Genomic DNA, 10,124 nt, shown 5'->3' with positions numbered 1-10,124 from the left:
TTTTGAAAAAAAAAAAAAAAAAATCTAAATTATCACATGAAGCACATTTCATTCATTCATTCATTTTTTTTTATCTAATTTTTTTTGTGGGGTGGTCTCAATCCGCCACTGCTGTTCAGGTCTCACCTGTGCGCGCGCATCCATCAACAGAAACATACATTAGCTGAACCCTGTTTGTTTTACGTGTTATTTATAACAATCCATATTACAGATGCGTTGTCAGATTTAAATTGAACCGCGGTCCTAGCGCGTGCCGAACCGTGTGTGGAGAACCGTACGGTTCGGTTTTTTTCCGCGAACCGTTCCACCCCTAATCTGTATTCTAAAGATAACAGATTAATACCAAATCAATGCATGAAGGGCATGTAACATAATTCACATTAATTCACATCAAGCCTTGACTAATGAACAACCCATGAGGTACCATTAATCAGCTATGCAAATCAATATGTTATAATACATCCATTTCTCTTTCTCTTATTTTCACGTTCAGCATGATTTATTGGCATGGCAAAAGATGGTACATTTGTATTGCCAAGGCAGTAGCCAGCTCAGCAATATCTACTGAAATCTGTCTTTTTCTCTTCTGTCTTTTTCTCCCACACACACAGGTAGGCGAGGAGAGTGCAAGCCAGAGTTGCAGAATAGTAATTTAATTGATTTCTTTACAACTCAAGGCCCAGTAACATAGTTCAAACTGCAATGGATGTATCTTCATTTGCAGGAGAATGCAGTACTTCTACATCATAACTCAAACAGAAGTTGTACCCTATCTATCTATCTATCTATCTATCTATACATACATATAAGATAGCGAGTGCTTTAAATGTTATACATGGTTCTTGCCATACTTCTCCCTGTAATGTTTTAATGCAATACAGAGAAAGAAAGTTCTAAGAAGTGTAGCCTCTGGCTTCCCCGCTAGCATTCTGAAGTTGTACATTTGGGTAAACTGCTGAGATAAGTGAGTTACTTCTAATACATCCCTGAGGAGTCACACAGAGTGATCACAAAGAGCCAGAAAGTACAATGCTGGAGGAATGATAGACGGAACTGGTGCAGCATCAACTAAAAATAAACACAGTGATCCAAATACAGCATCTGGTCAACATTAGTAGTGTAAGCTTTAAATAAATGACGGTCTGTCCTTGAATGTACAAATATCATACTTTAATGTCACCCTGCTTAAAGTGTGTTTAATTTAAAGTTACATAAACATCACAACTCTCGCAACTACCTTCGCGCATTCATGTAAAAGCATCAGGAAATCTGAAAACTCAAGTCACAGTGATTCACATTCAGCATCTGGTCAATGTTAAGTGTTGCAAACTTTAAATAAACAAAGACCTGAAAGTTTGAAGTTACGTAATAAGCATCACAGCACTCCTTATTCACGGAATAGTAATATAGGAGCAAATGATTTAATGCTAAATTTCTCTAGTTCTGTTCCGATGAAGAAACAAACTCATCTACACCTTGGATGGCCTGAGGGTAAGTTTTCATTTTTTGGTGAACTATTCCTTTAAAGCCCAAAACACACTGCACGACTTTAGAAATCCTATAAGATCACTGCATGTCACACTGTGCGACATTGATCTAATGAACTTGGCTACGACGTGTGTTGAGTGCGATGCCTCGTACGATACGACGCACGTTACTGTAGAAGAATAAAACGTCATCAGCATGCGCTAGTGCTAAACAAAAAAAGCATGATAAATCACACTTCAGCAGTTGTATATTTTATGTGTGCTGAAAAAAAAGTGGAAGCGGCGAAAAAGAAACGGATAAGAGCTTGAGGTAAGCCGTTTTATGTTTTAGCGCCATGTCGCAATTTTAATTGGTCGGTCAGTAAACGTGGATCGTACCAGCAAACGCACTGTGCGATGGTCATGCTGTATCTTAGACTATCTTTGGTCGCAAGACTGTGACAACGGCCGTCTTTGAACCTCTCTCACCGTACGACACAGGACCACCGATTAGGAGCCACGATCACAGAAATCACCACAATTGTTTCACGATGCCAATCTTTCATCCGGGACAGCCGAAAATCGTGCAGTGTGTTTAGGGCTTAACTCAGTCTCAACCAATCCAAAATTATTAACAACCTCCTTCAGAGGACAAAGAAAAGGAAAAATTTGAAATGATAACACAGACACTTTGTTAACACTTGTCTGGTGCATTTGCCTTTTTTAAATTCCTGCTCTTCTTGTTGCTCATCTAGTCTAAACCAGCGATGCTAAGCATCAAACTCTGAACCCTAATGCCAACGCTCAGAGTCTAGTGCAAGTATTAATTAAAGCAAGTGGCCACAAAACAGAAGTCTTTGTCAAGTGCCTGCCATCTGTCATGTATGTGTGTGTGTTTTACTGTGGAAAGAGCTCAGAGGTGTTGGAGGCTCAATAACATTTTTTTATTGCACGAGTCATTGCTTGTGAAACAAAAACACTTTAAGAGGGAAACTTCGGAAAACACTCTACACACTTTTATCTGCTATGTACCGACTTTTTTTTAATCCTTGTTCTTGAGGGTTTGCTACACACACTTGGCTACTAGGGAGTTTTCCACCAGCGTGGTGCCGAATTATTTGGCAATACGTCTGGTGTTACTGATCATTAAAATTCTAGTAGGAAATGCTAACAATGAATGCTGTTGATTTTACATCATGATAAGCCATGCGTAGCATTTAGCTCAGGGGTTTCAATTGGTGTGTTTATTCAGAATCTGTTTGTGATTCAAATCAAATGCTAATGAGAAGTGCTGCTTTGATTGTGTTTTCGGCTTGTTGGTCACTAACATGTTGGATTTTCTGATGCGTATTAGTATTTGAGGGACTTGATGGGTGCATACAATAAAAAATAAAAGGGATGATGCATCTGTCCTTGACAGGAAATGAAGTGGAAGGAGAGATGGACAGAATTGGAAAGGACAACAAGTCAGGACTCCAACTCAGGTCGGCTAAACCGCAACCGCACAATGTGCAATCTACTGGCGGGCCTTTGAACCAGCTCGACTAAGCCTTTGCAGATGATCCTGTCTGCTCTTCAATCAGCCAAAGAGAACCTGTGTCACACCCCTTCTGATCTCACTACACCGGCTCCCAGTTGTGGCCAGAATCAAATTTGAGGTTTTGATGCTGGTTTCAGGACTGCTACTGAAGAAGCGCCTCCCTACCCCAATTCACTCCTAGAAGTTTACAATCCATCCCACCAGCTCAGGCCATGGAATAAATGACACGTTGTTGTTCCTTCACAACGAGGCAAAAGTCACTCTCCAAAACCTTTACCCTCTCTGTTCCTCTCTGGTGGAATGAGCTGCCAACTCCACCTGAACATCTTTCAATAGGCAGCTGAACAAAAACCTCTTCCGTAAGTACTTAACCACCTCAAACCTTTAAACCAATGCACTTATTCTCCCCCCAAAATTAAATAAATAGAAAAATCCTCTCTGCATATTTCCTCTTCTGTAGCTTGCTTCCAAATCTAGTAGTCTAATAAACATGGCATTTTGTTTTACAAACATCGTTGGCTCTTTGATGAATCGCTCTGTTCCTCTTTTGTAATTCACTTTGGATCTGCTAAATGCATAAATATAAATGTATCAGAGTGCTGCTCACAAGGATATCAACTCCAAAAAATTATAGAAAACAGTTTGCCATAAACCTTCATTATTAATTTTCTGAATAAATACATTTAACAAAACTGCTTCACTATTTTTGAAAAACATTTGTTTGCCAAATCAATGTCATGTAACGTGACTCCTCAAGAATGGGATTGTTATGAATTATTACTTCATGAATACTTTTTTTTGAAAATAATTTGGTACACTCACATGTATTCAAGCAAATGTTAAATTTTTTTTCTTTTCTTTCTTGTAGACTCAGATTTTTCAGTGACCCGACAACCATCAATGGTGCACTTCCATGGGCGAGTGAACGTGCAAACAATTTGACAAAGTGGTGACAGCCGAAACCCAGTGTAGGAAATGACTACTCTCTGTCTGTTGTACTTCCTTTGTTTCATCATTATGGCTCATGGGTGAAAAGAGCACGACAGGTTTGCGTGTCTGAGCACCTCTCCTCCTCTTTTGCTATAACGTTGTTCCTTTGTTCATCAATCACTGCATGCAGCATCACACCTGTATACTTGGACCTTCGCTTTCATGAAGAAAGACGAGAGAAGGAGAAAGTGTCCTGTGCAATTTGAGGGGCCTGTGGCAACCTGACGGTCACCTCCACCACTGCACACACACACACACACAACAGTGCTAATGAAGGAGCCCTCGTGTGTTGTTTTCTGAGGGCATTTTGAGTTCAGTACTCTGTCAGCTTGATGTGTCATATGCACTTGAAGATAAACTATAAATTTGAGCACAGACTTGTTCCTTTTTAAGGTTTCCCTAACTTCCTTTCTAGAACTTCTTGTTATTGACATCCCTCACTTCTCTCTCTGTCTCCTCCATTTCTCTCCTCAGGTAGCGGGGGGAACTGAGGGTCCTTTTATGACTCTATAAATCTCCAGGCGCCATGGGCCAGGCAGCCCAGAGCAGTAGATCACCACCAGCCTGTCACACACACGCGCTTAATGAGCGAATTGCAGCCCGCGGGGAGCACAGGGTGGCACAGGGCTGTTTAGTCAGAGGACTGTCAATCACACAGACACATACACACACAAACGGACAATTAGGAGTCCCAGCACAAAACGAGGACTCTGAAGGTTGGATTTAGGTGGACACACTTGCTGTGACTGGTAATGGATGGTGTGTGTCGATTACAACGGTAAAGTACACTTGAGATTAGAACGCAATGTTTGCCCTGTGTGTTTGGCAGCTCTCCATGCTGTGGCTTATTTCAACAGCGAGAACAACAGCTGATATCAGCCGATAGCATCACACTACATTAGTGCTGACAATTCATGCAGTTATGAAACATTTTTGCATGGAGTAACTGATGGTTTTGTGGGGAGAAGTTAATTACATGATAAACACACACACACACACACACACATAAACACACAAACACATTGCTGTTGACATCTTTCCAAAATTTAAGGGGAAAAAAACTGCACTATGAACTGTTATATAGCCTATATATATATTTTTTTTTAAATATATATATTATATATAATAATTTTGTTTTACTTCTCGTAAAATTAAATAAATAATGACTTTTAGCTCTCGTCCTATTCAATACAGACTCTGCAAGTGTCTGAGGCTATTTAACTTGTCAGGAGTTTCAGTTTCAGCTTGATTTTATTAATCAGTAATTAAATTCAAAGTGGTCATAAAGCTGCAATGAGCTTTCACTGCAGGATGTAACTTTGATTTTACTTGAAAATTTAAGGCAGCAATTAAAATCAAGTTTTCAATTTCAGTGAGCTGAAATTTTTATAGCTCAAAAAGGTTCATAAAAAGTGTCATGCTGGCTCAGAAACTACTAGAAATATAGGGTTCAGGATTCATCTTTGCTTGACTTTTGAACACGAGCTGTAAAATACATGACTAATCTTTTTGAAGCTGCCTAGAAATGACATCCTGACAATGGATGATGGCAACACAAGAACAGTCTTAAAACCATGATACATGATGCATTTTAAGCATTCATTTAGACAAGAAATCTTCTGTAACATTAGACAGTCACTTTTGATCAATCTAATGTGTTCTTGGTGAATAAAAGTATTTATTTTTCCCCCCGAAAAGATCATTTATAATTAAAAATGTATACAGTGAGGTCCAAAAATCTATTTGGATTTTTTTCTGAGGGTATGGGGTAGGATTAAGGGATCTAAAATATGGTCATGCAGAATAAGCCATTAATATGTGCTTTATAAATGCTAATAAACAGCCAACATGCTAGTAATATGTCTGGTACCTAAACTAAAGTGTTACCAATATTTCTTTTTCATTTTACATCAGAAATTGTAAAATGTGTTTATTTCCAGATTAAAATTATATTTTGAAACCCTTCACTAGCAACTATCACAAACTTTGATGTGAAATGTGAAAGATATAAAAATATTTAATGGTGTTGCAGTAGAATGAAATATTAGTGATGCAGGCCTACTGTATGTTGCTTGCAAAAAAAATACACAGCTAATTTTGGACGGCCATCAATGGAGAAATATTCTTTTGGCAGTCATATACCTTGACCACTTGATTATATAATTGTTTCACATGCCAAAGAAAAAGACGTCTGCTACATTATAACTCACCAGAAATACCTGTTCATGACCCTGTGAATCATCATTGTGCTAACACACACGAGATGTCTCTGCTTCACTTTTATTCTCTCTGTCTCGTTCTCGCTGAGGGAAAAACCTGACCTTTTCTTATTTTTAACATCTGTCCGTTTCCTCCCCCAGTCATGTATTTTCATGACCATCTCCAATTCATGAGTTCATTCTCACATTGTGTTTTGTTGTGGCAGGATAATTCTATCAGTCTTATACAATATGCACTCTGCCTTTACCTTCATGCTCCAGTGACTGTTCCATTAGTCAGGGAGGGTGTTGTCTCTCTCTCTTCCTCTGAGGTTTCCGTACCTTCTCTTTTGTGTTTGAGCTTATTTCAAACAGCATTCTCATCTGCATCACATAAAGCTGCATATTTGTTTTTTTTGTTTGATGATTCTCAATGGAAGTTTCGCCTGCAGTCAAATGTAGGGAGAATACAGAAAGCAGTGGGACAGCAATGGTTACTCTTTACATCATTAAATATATATATATATACACACACTACGATTCAAAAGTTTGTGGTATGTAAGATGTTGTTTAAAGAATTCTCTTATGCTCACCAAGGCAGTAAGAATACAATAAGAACGGTAATATTATGAAAATTTTTATATATTTTAAATTGTGATTCATTCCTGTGATGGTAAAGTTAAATACTCAGCAGCCATTACTCCAGTTTTTAGTGTGACGTTCAGAAGTCATTCTGCTGATCTGATCTGGAACAGTTGTGCGGGTTAATATTTTTGTGGAAACCATGATAAATAATGTCAGGATTCTTTGTTGAATAGAAATTCAATTTAAGAACATTTATTTGGAATATAAATCTTTTGTCAGACATTAGAAATGTCTTTACTGTCACTTGTCACCTATCTATTTGGATTTTTATCTTTTTTGCATTCCCTGATTTACTTATTATTATAAATGATATTACCAGCATAACAGTTTGAAAGGAAAAAAAGGTTTTTAATACTTTTTAAAAATATAACATCTTCCTTCATGTTACATCATGTTTTTTTGTTTGTTTGTTTTGTTTTTGTAATTTTTTAAAGTTTGTATTTATTTTTTTAATTAGATTTTGAATCCCTGATTTCCAGTCTTTTGAACTGGTATGCAGGTGCATATGGGCCCGGGCAGTTTGGGGGCCCGCCAAGCTGGGGGGAACTTTTAATTGAAACGAGGGAACGAATAGAGCCCTGCATGGCTCTATTCAACCCTTCATACCCTTGTCCAACAGCTTATGAGAATTCTCGGCCCGAGTCCGACTGGATCCCGTGACTTTTTTCTCTCTCTCTTCCCCATTACACAGCTATTAAAATAGTTCAGTTTTGGTTTTTAATGGCAAAGTGGTCATATTTCTTTATTAAGTTAATTTAGAAATATGTTTGGAACATTTTATGTTTGTTAAATTCAAGTTTTTGTTTTTTAAAGGAACGACCAAGTGGCAGCGGCAGACAGTGAGTTGAGCATTATGTTTGATAAATTTAACCTTCTCAAACCAACACGACTTGCCTAAAATAAACATAAACATAAAACATTTCATGCATTTGACAGTATTCATTTAAACATTTAACCTAGATAAATGAGCGCTGTTAAGTGCATATCCAATCGTTTGTGCGGAGAGTGGAAGCTAAAGCGCTCTTTGCAGGACGCGCTTCACCGACATGATAAATATATCTATAGAATGCTTTAAATTACTATTTTAAAACGAAATAATTCAAATCGAAAACAAAAACGCATTCATTATGTAATCCGTGCATTTCTCTCTAAAGGCACGTCCAATGAGGAGATGGCGAGTCAGGTTCATTCATTTTTGCAACATTGACTCAGAAAACATTAGTTTATTAACAAATAATTCAAATATCCCCTCACTATTGTTTACTATTTTTGTTTGTTTTTTATTAGTTTTTTGAGCCCCTGTGCCAAAATTGTGTTTGCATTCAGTTGCCTGTATGGCAGCATTTTTGTGCCACGTTTAAAACTAAAATAACTAAATAAATAAGATTAACGCAATAATATTTTAAGAATAAAGTCAAAATTACGATAATAAAATCATGTTATATAATGTGAAAATTCCACCCATAGGCCCACTCCTCTAAAAAAGAAAAGTCTGTGCTTGAACTGAGGCGAATTATCTCACTACAAATTAAAGAGCGTAAAAAGACATTTATTGTTTGTATGCTATCATAAAATTGACAGAAGGCTGAGACTTTGTAGTAACAAAGCACAAAGCTGCGATTATTGAGTGGCTTGCGTGCTACAAATAATGACTGGACTTGAAAACTTTAAACATAATTTCCAACCATTAGCCTAGACCGTAAATAAAGCAGGCCGTACACATTTTTTTGCATATGGGCCCGGGGCTGACTCGCTACACAACTGATATCAAGTCAATCTAACCAAGAGGCTGTAAACTCACCCCTTTAGCCCTGTCTGGTCTGAGAGATAAAATCATAAATTCACTCTTTATGAGCTCACATTGCCACAGCTGCTCTCCATCTCACACCTAAATACAATATATCACTGTACTGTTGTCTACATGGTACATATAGGTATATGAAACTCAGTTGACCTATTTGCCAAGTATAATCATGTATACATGTTAGCATTGGAGGGCATTTAGTATTCTTTTTGAGTGTATGAGTGTGAGTGTTTTGTATGTACAGTGCCTTGTGAAAGTATTCATACCCCTTAATTTTTTTAAATTTTGTTATGTTGCTGCCTCATGATAAACTTCTTTAAATTACTTTTTTCCACATCAATCTACACTCCATACACCATACTGACGAAGCAAAAACAGAATTGTCACAACTCCGTAAATGTATTCAAAATAAAAAACTGAAATAAGTACATTGCATAAGTATTCTAACTAAACTAACTAAATATTTAGCTGAAGCACCTTAACAGCCTCAAGTCTTTTTTTGTTTGATGCGACAAGCTTTGCTCATCAGCATTTTGCAATTATCTGCCATTCTTCACCTCACCTGTTCACCTCTCAAGCTCTGTCAGGTTGGATGGGGGCAGATGCACATTTTCAGGTTTCTCCAGAAATATTTGATTGGGTTCAATCCCAGGCTCTGGCTGGGCCACTCAAGGACATTCACACAGTTGTCTATAAGCCACTCTTGCTGTGTGCTTAGGGTCATTGTCCTGTTGGAAGGTGAACCTTCTGCCCAGTCTAAGGTTCTGAATGCTCTGGACTAGGTTTTCATTAAGGCTATCTCTATATTTTGCTGCACTGACCGTTTCTTCTACTCTGACCAGTCCCTCAGTCCCTGCTGAAAACTAATTTAAAGCAGTTTAACATAAGGCAGCAACAAAACATTCGCAAGGCACTGTATGTGTGTGTGTGTGTGTGTGAGAGAGAGAGAGAACACGAGTGATGTGAGACAGAAAGACATCTTCAGAGGATGAGTCAGCTGGGACATATGAGCCTCTGATTTCAAGATAAATCTGTTTTATTTGCCAGGTCTGTTTCTGCTTTTCATTTACACTTTATCGCACCTCTCCACTCGCTTACGTTTACAAACATTTCAGAAGAACCGTATCAAAAGGCAAGACACATCAGCATAAAATCAGATAGCTTTCTGTCTCTCTGTCCTTAGTCAACCTTGAAGTTTAGCAGCTACATATGTATGTGTGTCTTAGTGTGAACCTTATCACCACTTGTCTTGTCCTATTTTAAGATCTTGCCATTCTGTTAAAGGGATTTTATTTGATTTCTGTCATCATATGTTTGTGTGTATATATACATATCTTTGATCCAGCTTTGCTCTGTCCTTCATTTTTAAGCTGGTACCTCTGCAGTGCTAAACTCCAAACTCCAGTGAAAGGTCACACGGAAGCAAAGATTCCTGTAATAAACACTTTTCCTGTAATAAACACTTTCTGATGAAATCAGTG

The sequence above is a fragment of the Sinocyclocheilus rhinocerous genome, unplaced genomic scaffold, assembly GCF_001515625.1.
Source record: "Sinocyclocheilus rhinocerous isolate Xijiao unplaced genomic scaffold, SAMN03320098_v1.1 scaffold873, whole genome shotgun sequence".
Lineage (NCBI taxonomy): Eukaryota > Metazoa > Chordata > Actinopteri > Cypriniformes > Cyprinidae > Sinocyclocheilus > Sinocyclocheilus rhinocerous.
This window is presented reverse-complemented; position numbering follows the sequence as displayed.